Source organism: Lycium barbarum, chromosome 5 (assembly GCF_019175385.1).
Source record: "Lycium barbarum isolate Lr01 chromosome 5, ASM1917538v2, whole genome shotgun sequence".
Classification (NCBI taxonomy): Eukaryota; Viridiplantae; Streptophyta; class Magnoliopsida; order Solanales; family Solanaceae; genus Lycium; species Lycium barbarum.
In genome coordinates this window covers 127620985-127637905 of record NC_083341.1, presented here as the reverse complement: position 1 = coordinate 127637905, position 16921 = coordinate 127620985, and the positions used below count along the sequence as shown (strand labels likewise).

The 16921-nt window shown below is 37.4% G+C and overlaps 1 protein-coding gene across 2 annotated transcripts in view; it reads right to left on the bottom strand.

Annotated features, from left to right (window-relative positions):
* Nucleotides 1–16921, bottom strand: part of LOC132641493 (histone-lysine N-methyltransferase family member SUVH9-like) — a 41745-nt gene that overhangs the window by 5939 nt on the left and 18885 nt on the right. For both annotated transcript variants that reach the window (XR_009582867.1, XM_060358517.1), the window contains one exon: nucleotides 16519–16843. The gene's annotated coding sequence lies outside the window, so the exon portion shown is untranslated. The remainder of the gene's footprint in view (nucleotides 1–16518; nucleotides 16844–16921) is intronic.

Genomic DNA, 16921 nt, shown 5'->3' with positions numbered 1-16921 from the left:
TAAACAAGCATAATAATATAAAAACTAACAAGCCAAACTGAAATGAACTATGCTGGCATACAAAGACATAGCAAAAAAAAAAAAAAAAAAAAAAAAGTAAGGGGAGGAGTGAAATTCACCTTTTGCGGAGGCAGTGAAGTGGGTACGGGATCTTCGATTTTCCCTCGACACACTACAACTTCCAGATTTGCATGCAATCGGATTTGAAATAGCAACGAGGGCAAAAAGGGAATAAAAATGGTCTGGTTTTTTTCGATTAATGTCAAGAAGCTGTGATTGAAGATAAATGTTTTAGGGGGATTCTTGGTCTCAAAAACTACGATTCCTAGGGGATTCTTGCGATTCAAAAGGGGCTCAATATTTGGGGATCAAAGATGCAACAGATTTTTTTCGATTCCACAAAAAAAACCCCCCCTTTCTTCAACTAATCAAACCCTTTTTTATAGGGTTTTTCGTCGACGAAGAGAGAGAGAGGAGCGGGGGAGACAAGATCAAGTGGGGAACAGGAACCAGTGGGGGGCAGCGGAGAAGAAGGAGGAAAAGGGGGAGGGGTGTGCGGCGGCGAGGGTTTCGGGGTAAAGGGTGAAGGGAGGCGGAGATGAAGGAGAAGGGAAAAGGGGCGCGGAAATGAAGTGAAGGGAAACCTAGTTTCCCTTATTTTTGCTGAGAAATGAATTGGACCCGGTCCATTTGTGGACCGGGTCAAATTTTAGACTGGGTATTTAAAAGAATGGACTATTAAATTAAACATGGACTGATCTAAAAATTGAGATAAAAAATATGGTCTAGTCCAAAAATATTAGGAATTAATCGCACTTTGATTTGGGGTCCGGTAAGTCAATATACGGACTAAGTGCAAGAAATAGTTTGGCTTCTAAATTTGAATAAGAGACACATCTTGATTAACGATGTACTAAGGGTGCCAGAATATCACTTAATACGGAAGTATATAATTATAAAAAGATCCGGATAATAAAATCATATGATGTTGCAATGACCGTGCAATAATATTTAATAACAAACAAACGCTAACATTTAAATGTGCGAAATAAAATGCGATATGCATGCGGAAGTTGGTAGAAACGTTGAGAAATGCAAGTTTGAATAATACTAAATAATAGCAGCAAATAAATAGCGGTAGTAGTACTGCTAATAACAATAATGATAATGGTAATAATGATAATGTTGATGATAATGGTGATAAAAATAATAATAGATATAACAATAATAGTAAGTAACAAATATTGATAATTAAAAAATGATAATAATTAATAATAACAATAAAGATGATAATAATTAATAATAAAATAATAATAATAAATAACAATTATTGATAGTGACAAAATGTTAATAAATTAATAATAATAACAATAATAGTGGTAATAATAAGATAACAATGATAATAATAATAATAAGAAATAATAATGATGATAATAGTAATAAATAACAGTTGTTGATAAGACAATAATAATAAAAAATAACGATGATAATGATGATTAATGATTGATAACAAAAATAACGCTGATGATAATGATTAGTAATTAATAATAATAATAATAATAATAATAATAATAATAATAATAATAATAACGATAATGGAAATAACAGGAATAATAATAATTAATGACAATCAGTAATAAAAATGATAATGTTAAGAATAATAATAGTAATAATAATAATGATAATAATAATAATAATAATAATAATAATAATAATAATAACTGCAGCGCATAATAAAACGGGGCGTTAATAAAAGACTAATAATTATAGTAAAATTAAAATGCATATTGTTTTAATTTCTCAAAATACCAGAGGTACAAATAGGTATTTCGGGGAAGAGGCGGGACAAAATTGGGTGTCAACAACTTGTCCCTCTTTGCCTGGTAATGATGAAAGAATTTTCGGGCAAAGACGTTGACTTAGTAGCCTATTTTGTCCCGGCTAGAGGATTATGAAGGACTAAGGGTAAAGAAAATTACGGCCGAACTCTGGTCTCTGAATCGCCTACATATCTCGGGTTGCACGAGAATCAGGCCGTGTGTAGTTCTGGGAAGACTATGACACTTATGACTGGCGACTCACAATTTGATGCGATCTTCGCAAAAAATATTGTCCCAGTGTCGAATTATGATGACACTGGGTATTGTGATAGAACCCTGAAAATTGATTGTGCTGGAATGTGAACGGGAAATTTGAATTTGGAGCCGAGTGTTCGAGGTAGATCTTTGACCCTTGTCGAGAAGTTTGCTTGTCCTTCCCGACGTATTGCCCCAGTTCGCTGCCGAAGAAATAGTTCCACGTTGCGCTAAAAGCTCCTGCGAAACTAAAAACTAGATAAAAATAGTCAAAGAATAAATATTGAAATACAGCGATGCAAGCGCGGTGCAATGCTGCTGCGAGCATATGTAGGGCATCAACAAAATAATAATAAAACAAGGCAGGTGCGGTGCAATGTCTTTATGCGGAGATTTAGAAAGGCGGTGCATGGCTCACGTGATATACGAAAGAGATGCAAGGGCGGTGCTCGACTTTATGCAGAAAATTAAAAGGGCGGTGCATGGCCCAAGCAATAAATGAAAGCGATGCAAAGGGCGGTGTACGGCTTTATGCATAAAATTTAAAGGTGGTGCTCAGTCTTATGCGGAAGTTTGAAAGGGCGGTTTATGGCCTAGGCAATATATAAAAGCGATGCAAAGGGCGGTGCACAACTTTATGCAGAAATTTAAAAGGGCGGTGCATGGCCCAAGCAATATATGAAAGTGATGCAAAGGGCGGTGTACGGCTTTATGCATAAAATTTAAAGGTGGTGCTCAGTCTTATGCGGAAGTTTGAAAGGGCGGTTTATGGCCTAGGCAATATATGAAAGCGATGCAAAGGGCGGTGCTCGGCTTTATGCAGAAAATTAAAAGGGCGGTGCATGGCCCAAGCAATATATGAAAGCGATGCAAAGGGTGGTGCACAACCCATGCATCATATAAAAGGCGGTGCACAGCCTTAAATGTCCTATTAAAGGCGGACGAGCCTAAAATGTCCAATTAAAGGCGGACGAGCCTAAAATGTCCAATTAAAGGCGGACTAGCCTAAAATGTCCAATTAAAGGCGGACGATCCTAAAATGTCCAATTAAAGGCGGACGAGCCTAAAATGTCCAATTAAAGGCGGACAAGCCTAAAATGTCCAATTAAAAGCGGACGAGCCTAAAATGTCCAATTAAAGGCGGACGAGCCTAAAATGTCCAATTAAAGGCGGACGAGCCTAAAATGTCCAATTAAAAGCGGACGAGCCTAAAATGTCCAATTAAAGGCGGACGAGCCTAAAATGTCCAATTAAAGGCGGACGAGCCTAAAATGTCCAATTAAAGGCGGACGAGCCTAAAATGTTGGTGCTTTTGCGAACAATGATGTTGCGTCTTTGCAGGGCATTTGAAGGTGACAATGTAATGCAGGTGCGATGCGATGCGGCTGCGCATACACAGGGGCATTTGAAAATAATAAAGCCATGCAAGTGCGGTGCAATGCGGGCAATGATGCAGTGCTTTCATAGGGTACTTAGTGCATATGCAGCGCTTTGGTTCGCGTTGACTCTGAAGATTTGGTTCTCGACGCTTTATGCTTCCAACTTTGTCTGGACTTGTAAACTCCGCCTATTTCTGAGTCTTGGCTAACTGGGACTGTGACGCACTGTGAAGAGCGTCCTTTTCCAAAGTTTCCTTTTGCCTGATGACTCTGTTGGCCATATACTCCTTCATTTTTCTCGATATCGCTTGCGATGATGCCCTAAAAAATTTGTCCCAGTTTTGGCGCAGGAGGATGTTGGGCTGCGATGACGCCTTTAACATTTGTCCCAGTTTCTGGTACGGAAGGATATTGAGCTTTTCGCAGACGACGAATCCCACTGAGGGAATCGGGTCAAGCGTAGTTCAGGTTACAAAGCAGAATGAAATTGAGATGGAAAGTGGCGCTCGACTTTATGCAAAAGCATCAAGAGGGCGGTGCTAAGACCATGCGACAGATAGAAGGCGGCGCTTAGCCTTTGCAGAAATTTCAAAGGGGCGGTGCACATCCCATGCAACATATAAAAGGCGGTGCTCAGCCTTAAACGTCCTATTAAAGGCGGACTAGCCTAAAATGTCCAATTAAAGGCGGACGAGCCTAAATGTCCTATTAAAGGCGGACTAGCCTATAATGTCCAATTAAAGGCGGACAAGCCTAAATATCCAATTAAAGGTGGACGGACCTATAATGTCCTATTAAAGGCGGACGGGCCTAAAATGCGGTGCTTTTGCGAACAATGGTGTTGTGCCTTTGCAGGGCATTTGAAAGTGATAATGTAATGCAGGTGCGGTGCGATGCGGGGCATTTGCAAATAATAAAGCAATGCTAGTGCAGTGCAAATGCTTTATGCAGGCATTTCAAGGGGGCTGTGCTCAACCTTATGCGAAAAATTCAAAGGGCGGTGCACAGCCCATACAACGCATAAAGGCGGAATGAGCCCGAAATGACCTGCTTGATTTATGGTTACCAAAATTAGTGCGGAGCGAAGAGCCTTTGCGATGCTTGATTCATATACGGTGAGACGTGTCTCGACGCAGTGCGTAATTTGCGGCAACAAATATTCATGATGCAATGCCGAAGATTTGGGGACTTTCTACCCTGCCAAAATTTGCAACTAAAAGGTTCCTGCACTCAAAGAAATTTGTAAGTTTCAAAATTAATTAGTATCAAGTTGACTTTGCCCTTTGTTGTATCTGAATCTTGCAATTGCCGATTTGATACTGTGCGATGTCCTTCAAGAATAGCTAAAATATGTCCCTGCATTACTCAAAGAAAATTTTGTTAGTGTAAAATAACATGGTTGCCTTGCATTGAACACCAAAGCTTTGGCGTTGAATCTGCATTTCTTGAGGTGATGGCATTGCAACAATCTGGTGACGCTGATATATTGTTCGAGATTTCGATTCATGTTTTTTTGTCGAATAATGATAGGCCATTTGCAAAGCCGCCCCAGTGTTGCTTTATGGGGAGGATGGAATTTTCACTATATTAAGACCGTGTCCGAGAATGGACTGCCTACTTATCCCGAAGGAATCAGGTCGAAAGTAGTTCATAACAAGCTTTAGCAAAAATTACAAGAAGGAAAGTTGATCATGAGGCAAGTGGGTGGAGAACGCTAGTGACGGTAGATCCTTTCAATCGTCTTACTTAGTTCCACGCTTCCTTTTCAAATGTCTCGGTGCCAATTTTGACAGATCACCGGTAACAATAATTGCATTTGCAACTGAAGGGCCATCATTGTCGCACAATTTATTTTGTTGCACACTTATCTTATCCTTTTCGATCATGTTCTGGATCTTATGCTTAAGGGCCGGGCAGTTTTCTGTGTCATGACCTGGAATATTAGAGTGGTAAGCACAACTTTTGGACCAATCAAAATCTGGCGGTAGGCTTTTAGGGATCCATCCTTTCTTCGGCTTCAGGAGTCCCTTGGCTTTCATTTTCTTAAATATGCTGGTTAACGACTCTTCAAGAGGAGTAAAAGTGCGGAGTTTTGCGTGCTCTGACCGTCGTAAGCTAGACTGTGCTGGATCGGGTTGATATTGAATGCCTCGTTGATGAAGGTATATATGATCACGCGAACATTGATAGTTCTGTCGTGATTGCGGCTGATGTGTAGACCTGATAGCTGAGTCGGTTTCTCTGTTTTTGCCTTGCAAATTGTTGAATGTCTCGACTTGAAAAGTTGTTTGTACTGATGAACTGTCAACAATTCTTCCTGCTCGAATGCCCGCTTCTACTTGCTTTCCAATTTGAATTAGATCAGCAAAGTCGCGCAACCGCGCACATAACAACTTTTCATAATATATGCCCTTTTGTATTTGGATGAAAGTTGAAATCAACTCATTCTCAGGCAACGGAGGACGTATTTTTGAAGCTTCCAATCTCCATCGGATGGCATATTCCTGAAAAGACTCATGTGGCATTCTTTCTATCTCAAGCATATCATACAGATTTGGACTAACCCCGATGTTAAATTTGAAATGTTCTACAAAGTCGCGGGCCATGTCCTCCCATGTGTACCATTTGCGAAAGTCTTGTTCTGTGTACCAATCTAACGCCAACCCTGATAGGCTCAGAATGAACAATTTCATTCTTATGGCTTCATCTTGTCCAATTCCCATTAATCTGCTACAATAGTCCTTCAAGTGCGTAATAGGATTTCCTCTGCCATTAAAGGTGTTGAATTTTGGCACTTTGAATCCTGGCGGCAACTCAACATTTGGAAGCATGCACAAACTTTCATATCTTAAGTTTTGGACATTTCTTGCCCGCATCTCTTCTTCGACAATTCTCCTCAAATTGTGAAGCTCTCTATCCGAGTCATTCTGATTGATTGCGTTCGCTTCATTTCTCAATCTCTTGTGTGGGTATACCGCTAGCTGATTTTGCTGGTTTTCTGTGAAGGGCGCTGCAAGTGCAGGCTTTTGGACATTAGGTATCAATGTGACTTGCAAAGCTTCTGGTTTAATAGAGTATCTTGGCGGTATATTTGTAGGAGCTGGGTGAGGAGAAATAGTGAAGGAAATGTTTTGGGTAGAGCTGGAAGCTGAACTTGTGTTAGGAAGAAGGCTGAGGGTATTTCCCAAATTGACCAACACGCTTCTTTGTACTACATTCTTCTCGCTATCTTCATTTTGCGCTTGCACCAACCCCACACCGGTGTTGAATGACTCAAATCTTTTTGCCATTGTATCTCGTCCTTAATGCAGATTCGCAGCCAAAACAATGTTCAATGCCAGATAACCCGTAAAAGAATGACACAAGAAGCTCTAGAATTTGCAGTTTGACGGTATCGTGACAGGCTGAATTGATGGCACGTAATCCTTCTTGATTCGTCTTTAATCTCGTCAACCTTCAAAACAGGTGTATAAAATTATTTTGATAAAAAAATAAATTAAAAGATAAGGTTGAAATCAAAGCCGCATGGCTTTTGAGGCGAGGCCACAATGGCCCTGATTGGTAGACTTGATTGTTGATCTCGCGATTTTAAGTTCCTGCATTCAAAGAAAAATTCTCAGTTTGGGAGGGGGAAAGTTGATTCGTGTTGACTCGAAGCTTGACTTTGTTGACGCCCCATTCATCCTGTCTGTTTGGATCTTGCGGCCTCCGTTTAAAGCCTCGGTAGATGAACAGTAGTGAAATAATTTGAAAGAAAGCCTTCCATTTGAAAAATATATACGTAAGTGTATGTATGTAAGGAAAGATATATATGAAAATATATGTATACAAGTTGTAAGATATTCCTGCTAACTTTCGATCGCGACACTTCCGAGAACTTTGAAAGGTCGTTTGTGTGTACTATTCTTGTCTAGTAGCCTTAATAGTGTTGATGTCCAACTTTCTCTTGTCTAATCTTCCAAAATATGCCCCAGTTTTGATTCTGAAGGGTACACTAAACCTATGCTATGTTGTGACCGAACCTTGTATAGGTTGCCTACGTATCCACCAAGGAATCAGGTCAGAACGTAGTTCGTACGCATAAGATATTTTGGATTTTTGTTATAAAGCAACCGAACCCTACGTGGGCTGCCTACGTATCCCACCATGGGAATCAGGTCAGCGTAATTCGGAATGCATCTGAATGGCAAAAATTCTAACCTAGTATGACCGAGTCCCTATGTGGGCTGCCTACGTATCCACCGAGGAATCAGGTCAAGCGTAGTTCGCAACGCATGTGAATGGCAAAAATTCTAACCTAGTATGACCGAGTCCCTATGTGGGCTGCCTACGTATCCACCGAGGAATCAGGTCAAGCGTAGTTCGCAACTAAAGGAAATGTTGCAAACTAGGTTGTCTAACCTAATGGCGTACTTTGATTTCTTCTTGAATTGCCAGCTTTTAGGCTTATGTTGTCACCTATCGGCTATTTCAATTTCTCGAGTGGAATCTTGTCTTGTCCCCTAGTTTCTTTGTTACTCTTTCAGGATTTGTCTATTCGTTCATGTCACAATCGTAGAGTTGGCAGATTTGATAAGTAAAGTAGAAAATAAATTATTAAGGGAAATCCGAAATGCATTCATAGTTTTGCAATTCAAGCTTCCACAAGGTGAAGCAAGACAAACAAAATTTTGGGTACGGTTCAAGCATCAATAAAAGAAAACAAGTTCACTACATGTTCATGCCACCAAGGCTCCCGGCGAATCAGGGACGGAGTACAAGTCCAGTTCTTCAGAGTCTCTCCTGGTTCTGTACCCTGGATGGTTGGTGTCTCAGTAGTTGTTGCAGCCATCTTCACTGGCACTTGTTTTCGGATCATCCCCACAGGCGCAACGAACGTTGATGACACGCCTCTCTCCATCTTTTCCAATTGGCGTAACAGCCTCCTTCCGATTCTTAACTTTTCGATAATTATCATGTTCACGTTGGCGTTTTCGTGAGTAGGAAAAGGGATGGCGATCCATATCGAGTTGAGCTCCAGTGAGCTGGATTGTTCCTTCCTTAATCAAGGCTTCGATTTTGCTTTTGAAGCCATAGCAATCCTCAGTGGCATGCCCCGGAACTCCAGAATGATATGCGCAATGCTTGGAACTATCAAACCATTTTGGGATAGGATTGAGAATTTTCCCTTCAATAGGTTGTACCACGCCTGCCGCTTTCAGTCTTTCAAATAGCTGAGACAAAGGTTCAGCGAACTGAGTGTAATCACGGGTGTTTTTTATGACAGGGTTTGGACGGGCTCTATGTGTGGTATGTGGTCGATTTCGGTGGGTGGAAATTTGGGCAAATTGGTATGGACGTAAGTTTTGATATTGAGGTGCTCGGGGTTGGTAGTAATTTGGTCGAGTACTATAGACAGGGTAAGGGAATAGTGGAGCTTGGTAGGGTTCAACGTAATGGTAAGGGTAGAAAGGTTGTTGCGGATGGCCAAAGTACGTAAGGACTTGGTTTAGTGGGTTTAGAGGAGTAATTGTAGGTGGTGGGTTAGTGTTGGTGGGTAAAGCAATGTAAGGAGTGTTACCTAGTGATTGATTTGGTGGATTTGCGGAGGTGATTGGAGGTAAGTTGTTGTTGGTAGGTGCATTGTTTTGTGGAGGAAGATGTTCTGGAACTAAAGGTTCAAGTGATGGAAAATGAGGCGGGTTTGGTGCGACACTCCTAGGTTCAGGAGGTGGACTTTGGAGTGTAATGGATAAGTTGGTCATGTTTCTAACCCGATTTAGCTCTCCACGTAGATCCTCAATCTCTTGAGTCAGGCGGGCGATATGTTCATCCCGTTGAATAGTAGTTCCGTGTTTAAAAATCTCGGGAGGGTCATTAGAAACCATGATGCTTTCCGGGCTAGTTGAAATAGATGCGGCTGGATCAGACGTAATATTTGCTTTTCCTTGAACAACCCAGCTGCGTTGAGGTAACGATGATGTCTTTGACCTTGTGATGTAAGGATGGTCGGCCATTGAGTGTCAACACGAATCAACTTCTTCTTTGGGAATAAGATAAAAGAAACATAAAGTATAAATGATGTTAGTCTCGTGAACATATCTAGGTAAAGTCATGAACATGTAAAGTCAAGTAAGACGTGTAGCAAATAATTCATCAAATAAAGTCAAACAAGTATATCAAACAGTAACGCGTCCTAATATGCATGTGACCTCTTTGTGCCAGAGGTAGGCCTATCGTCGTTTGAAGGGTAAAGTGTGTCATAATATGTCATCCCATTGCTTTGATTAATTAGACAGATTCTATTTCTCAAATAAAGTACAAGATAATGCAATATTTATTACATGTTAAATGAATACAACATAAAGTGTTTCCTAATTTAAGTAAAGTAAATACAGTTTCCTATGTCTAACTTCTAGCTCCATTTGTGCTGTCTTTGATCTTCATCATTCGTTGTACTCCAATGCAAATCCATACCTGTCATAGAAATATTAATCATGCCCTCCCTCCTAAAGTTTAATTAATTAGAGCAAATAGTCAATATTTAGGCACAATTATCCTTCAAACATGCACATAAAGTATGATTGGTGTCACTCGGGGTCGCGAACCCGCTTGGACGTTTTGGGTAAAGTCATCTAATGAATTTAATACACCAAGGGTATTAAACCTCCTAAGTCATGAAATGTATGCTCTTAATAAAAGGTGTTGATTTAGCTCTATCTTAGGCTGACTAAGAGTTGGCTTCCTATGACACAAGGTTCCCCCAAGCGGACAACTTGGGAGTGGAAAGTCCGTGGCCGTCGACTGCACCGCTGATCGACTAAATCCACTAGACCAATCCAACTAAAGGGGTAATTTAGTGGTGCACGGGCGCAAACTGCGAAGCCGCTTTAAGTGTGTGAATATGTGTGAGTTTTCCAGGAGTGGAAGAAATATGAGCGGAATGCCAATTTAAGGAAAGCAATAACATATTAAAAGTTTCACATAATAAAACAATCACTCAAAAGAACATAAGAGAAACAAACAAAGCGACAATAAGGAAAAAATAAAGAAAAACAACCAAACATCCAACAAATTAATTATTAACCTAAGTTGTTATGGTTAAGAACCTAAAGTCCCCAGCGGAGTCGCCAAGCTGTCACACCCCATTTTAACCCGGGAGTTGAAGCGGAGTACAACATATTGGGGATTCTTTTGTTGTTTGTTTAAAGAGTCGCCACCTAATTGATTTTCTTTTGCGGTGAATTAGGACACCTAATTATTAACTAAGGTAAAGTTAAAACTAAACCTCTGTTAATAGTCTGCTTAACCAGTGTGATTCTAGGTAAGGGTTCTATATTATCCTAAAGGGAAGGGGTTAGGCATCCTTTAGAATCCGTTAACTTACGGTTATCCGACTAAACTTAGGTTAATTAATCAATGTTAGATATAATATTAAAATTCTAAAAGAAAAGCTTGTGCAAATAAGACTTGTAAAAATTGTGACAATTTATGCAAAAGAGAATTTTAAAAATGTCATTTTTTATATAAAGAAAGAAGATTTCAAATAATGTCGTTAAAAAATGGGATTAACAATTCGCATAAGAGGGGATTTTAGAATGCTATTTAAAATAGAAGTTTATGAATGTTGCTAAGATTTAAAATAAGATACTAATAAAATTTTTAAAAAAAGAAGATAATAATTTGTATAAAAGGAGACTTCAAATGCCATAAAAATTTATAAATATTGTTAAGGTTTAAATATATATATAAAAAAAAGTGTTGTTTAGAATGAAATTTGTGACAAAATATAATAATTCGCGTAACAGAAACTGCAAATGCCATAAAAAATAACTTATAAATGTTGCAAATATTTAAATAATGATGCTAATTAAAATAAAAACGCGCATGAAATATATAAGGAAAAGAAAACGCGAATTTGCGTAATGCCTTAACAAATATTCGAAACAAACTAAACGATGATGTATTGATTGATTTTGCGTTTTAGAAATTCAAAGATCTTTAATTCTTATTTGTATGTTAGTGTTGTTTCAAAATTCTCAAGATGATAATATGTGAATCCTTTAATTTAGAACATATATATGATCGTGGCATTTATTTTGCAAATTGATTATTTTAAATAAAAAAGCGTGAAGAGAAGGAAATAGTTTGTGAAATTAATTGTTGGTTCTTTCCTAAGTTGACTACCCATAACTAAGACTAGTCCACTAATTCATCTAAAGTTCATCTAAATTAGGAAAATAACACATAAAAAAGGGTTAGTCATACAATACAAATTAAATACACAAATATAAATAGATGAATATGTAATTTAAATGGGCTCGGCCCATTTTAAGATAGTCGTTCGCTGTTGGCTACTGCTGGGCTTCGGCCCAGCAGATCCTTTTATGACTGGGCTGCTGTTAAATGGATCTGGCCCATTGCTGCGAACACTGTTCCTGTTATATGGGCCTCGGCCCAGAATTCTTATTTTCTGCGGGTGGGCTGATTTGGGGAGCTGATTTGAGAAGATTGAGTTGGGCTTTTAGCCCAACAGAAAATGCAAGAGAGGAGCGAATCCCTCGGACTCGCAATACGATGACCATGCATAAAATAAAAGGAGAAGAATTAGTATATAATCAGCGAATAAGGTCAAACATATAGCATGCGAATTTAAATCAATCAACAGATCATGTATATTCCATGTTTATTTGAAGTATACTTCATGTATACATAGGTACGCGATCTCACTGCTTTAACAACATTAAAGCACTTTTATATTATACGGAAAGCACATAATCTGCCTAGCAAATGGCGATGGGTATTTAAAACTATACTCGATGCTCAGAATTATCGCAGCATTCCTACAGATCTGAACCCTTTATTCTCTCACTATTTTTTATAAGACAGTTCAGAGAGGAGAAAAAATGATAATGTTTTCTTGCTCATGTTAAAACCTTTTCGACAGTTATACAGGGTGGGATGCAAACAGGCAGTGTTCTAGCCAACAGCCATGAACAACTTTGAGCATAAAACAATCAACATTTGATCATGTAAAGGACTGTGACATTCTCTTTAGGCATACTAATAAGACAGATCTACTATCTCCCTTATACAGATTTAAAACAAGTATTTCACAAGAGTATGCACTCATCTAGGTCAACTAATACTCTCAGATGAGCACAAACAGATCCAAACTTAGTAAAAATGACCAAACTACATACTTTCTCAATAAGGAGTTTCAACTATTGATCACAAACTTCAACAGAATGCCAACACAGTTTTACACAGCCAGGATTGAAATTAAAGAAAGCTTTTGCCCCAAAAAAATATTCTGAGATTATAGATACTACAAACAAACAACAAGTTGTCAACATGGGCCACATGGTTTAAACAGAGTCATTTAAGGGATCATACAAAGGTCTAGGTTATTTTAATCACTCAAAGTCACATGAAAGGTCTGGGAGCATACAGTTGCTTTCTTGGTAGTGCTTAAGTCGACAAAACAAACATGATGAAGTTCAGACTAATTGGTGGTGTTACAAGGCAAGGATTACACATTCAAACATAGTCAGCTTGGCAAAGGATACAAGATGGGGCTGATATCTAATTCCTATTTGGCCTATGGTTAATAAATGAAACAACAAAAAAAAGACCAAACCTTTACACTTAGTATGCTGGCATTGGCAGAAAACTTTTAACAGGAAGCTCTAAAGCCAAGCAAAGTTAGGATTCGGGTACCTAATAGCTAGTTAAACTTCAGTTTAAATCTCCAATATGATCATGTCAAGCTATTTAATGAATGTCAGAGACCAACCAAACAAGATCTCAGCCACCAACCATAGTTTTGAAACAACTAACATGCACTTGATACTTAATGTTGACACAAGGAAAGATTATCCAATTCAATCTGTTATGACCAAAGAGTAGAACTATGACAAGTTCAAATAAAGAGGTTTCGAAAGCTGGGCATTGTCTGACACATAAAGGATTTCATCAACTCCCTCTTATGTTTTAAAAGTAGCCTTGGGGGAGGGCTAATCAATCTCTTCTGGTCTTAGCAAAAGATTCAGCAACTATGAGATTAAGCAATTCAGAATTAAGGTTTATATGCGGGTCTAAAAGAAAGCTTGCTTATTGATCAACAGAAAAGAAAAAGCAAGAAAAAAAAGGGACAAATCCACAGGCAGATTCAAAAGTGCGCAGAGAGGGGAAGAAAACTCATGTGCATCTTATATATTTTCAAACCAACCAAACATACCAATAAAACACAAAAAAAAAAAACTCAGTTACGTGCCTAACCAAAAAAAAAGAATTAGAACTGCCCAGATAACCATAAACCAACCAATAAGCCAACTGACATGACTAAACTTAAAACACATAAACATTCAACACCATTTTAAATAAGAATGAGCTAGGGATTACACTTAGCGATATGTTTAAACTGCTAAAAACGAACTAATCCCACTCCAATGCTATAGCAAAAACAGATCATGAATAGCCAAAATTAACTAAAATTGGACTAAACAAGCATAATAATATAAAAACTAACAAGCCAAACTGAAATGAACTATGCTGGCATACAAAGACATAGCAAAAAAAAAAAAAAAAAAAAAAAAGTAAGGGGAGGAGTGAAATTCACCTTTTGCGGAGGCAGTGAAGTGGGTACGGGATCTTCGATTTTCCCTCGACACACTACAACTTCCAGATTTGCATGCAATCGGATTTGAAATAGCAACGAGGGCAAAAAGGGAATAAAAATGGTCTGGTTTTTTTCGATTAATGTCAAGAAGCTGTGATTGAAGATAAATGTTTTAGGGGGATTCTTGGTCTCAAAAACTACGATTCCTAGGGGATTCTTGCGATTCAAAAGGGGCTCAATATTTGGGGATCAAAGATGCAACAGATTTTTTTCGATTCCACAAAAAAAACCCCCCCTTTCTTCAACTAATCAAACCCTTTTTTATAGGGTTTTTCGTCGACGAAGAGAGAGAGAGGAGCGGGGGAGACAAGATCAAGTGGGGAACAGGAACCAGTGGGGGGCAGCGGAGAAGAAGGAGGAAAAGGGGGAGGGGTGTGCGGCGGCGAGGGTTTCGGGGTAAAGGGTGAAGGGAGGCGGAGATGAAGGAGAAGGGAAAAGGGGCGCGGAAATGAAGTGAAGGGAAACCTAGTTTCCCTTATTTTTGCTGAGAAATGAATTGGACCCGGTCCATTTGTGGACCGGGTCAAATTTTAGACTGGGTATTTAAAAAAATGGACTATTAAATTAAACATGGACTGATCTAAAAATTGAGATAAAAAATATGGTCTAGTCCAAAAATATTAGGAATTAATCGCACTTTGATTTGGGGTCCGGTAAGTCAATATACGGACTAAGTGCAAGAAATAGTTTGGCTTCTAAATTTGAATAAGAGACACATCTTGATTAACGATGTACTAAGGGTGCCAGAATATCACTTAATACGGAAGTATATAATTATAAAAAGATCCGGATAATAAAATCATATGATGTTGCAATGACCGTGCAATAATATTTAATAACAAACAAACGCTAACATTTAAATGTGCGAAATAAAATGCGATATGCATGCGGAAGTTGGTAGAAACGTTGAGAAATGCAAGTTTGAATAATACTAAATAATAGCAGCAAATAAATAGCGGTAGTAGTACTGCTAATAACAATAATGATAATGGTAATAATGATAATGTTGATGATAATGGTGATAAAAATAATAATAGATATAACAATAATAGTAAGTAACAAATATTGATAATTAAAAAATGATAATAATTAATAATAACAATAAAGATGATAATAATTAATAATAAAATAATAATAATAAATAACAATTATTGATAGTGACAAAATGTTAATAAATTAATAATAATAACAATAATAGTGGTAATAATAAGATAACAATGATAATAATAATAATAAGAAATAATAATGATGATAATAGTAATAAATAACAGTTGTTGATAAGACAATAATAATAAAAAATAACGATGATAATGATGATTAATGATTGATAACAAAAATAACGCTGATGATAATGATTAGTAATTAATAATAATAATAATAATAATAATAATAATAATAATAATAACGATAATGGAAATAACAGGAATAATAATAATTAATGACAATCAGTAATAAAAATGATAATGTTAAGAATAATAATAGTAATAATAATAATGATAATAATAATAATAATAATAATAATAATAATAATAATAATAACTGCAGCGCATAATAAAACGGGGCGTTAATAAAAGACTAATAATTATAGTAAAATTAAAATGCATATTGTTTTAATTTCTCAAAATACCAGAGGTACAAATAGGTATTTCGGGGAAGAGGCGGGACAAAATTGGGTGTCAACAGTGTCCAGACAAGTTTTCTCGTCCCAACACTTAAAAAAGTCAAAAGCATCATCCCAATCCACAACTAAAATAATTTCACACAAGAAATCAGAGCTTTTTATTCCCAAATTGGGGAGTCAACTTGGAAGCTGGCTTCTGAGTTATTACTCCCTCCATCTCAAATTATTTGTTGTTGTTACTAAAAATAGTTGTCTCAAATTATTTGTCGTTTTAGAAGTTTAAGACACAGTTAATTATTTATTTCCCATTTTAACCTTAGTTGAAATTTTTCAATAATGGAAATGATACATAAATAGAGTAAACATTTAAGGGAGAGAGATAATAACTTAGACATAAATAAGGGTAGAAGTAGTCAAATGCCCTTTCGAATTAATATTTCTTAAGGGTCGTGTAAAACAATAAAACGACAAAATAATCTGAGACGGAGGAAGTATCATTCAAGTTGCGAGTTTTTTGTCTTGAATTAAAACTCCGAATCCCTATTTTATGATTACCATAGAAAAATAAGAAAAAAGAACTTTAAGACGGCTGGGAGTCGATTAGCCCGAGTTGTGTTAAGATAAGTGAGAAAAGGAAGTATATTTCTAATAAACATCCAGAAAAGTGCTCTGGATTCTAAATTGTTGGTTTTGGACCTCACTTAAAAAGGTAAATCTACAATATAATTTTATAAAATATAAACCATCATCTTATTTATGCAGAGATGGACAAAATCCACTCACTCAAGGAAAGGAACAAGGAAGTGAAAAGGGATCTGTTGATATTCTCCACCTAAAAGAACTGAATAAGGTTAGCTCAATTTTGTCCCATGAGTAAAAATTTAAGTAAAAATGAGACCACAATTTTACCTGCTAAGTGCTAAGAACTTGAGCAATAGGTCTCATGTGGCACCAATAAAAATATTTCCGGTAAATTCCTAACTCAATCCAGTCCGAGTAGAGGAACAACGACGTAAAGAAACTTGTACAAATTATTTGGGAACAATGTTTACAGTCTTTAGCCAATTTTTCATGTATCTGGGAACTTCAATGAAGTATGAACGATGCCCTGGTCCAAGTAATTAAAAAAACCATATAATGGTTGATTGATGTGAATCGATTATATATAAAATTTCACCAAATAAAG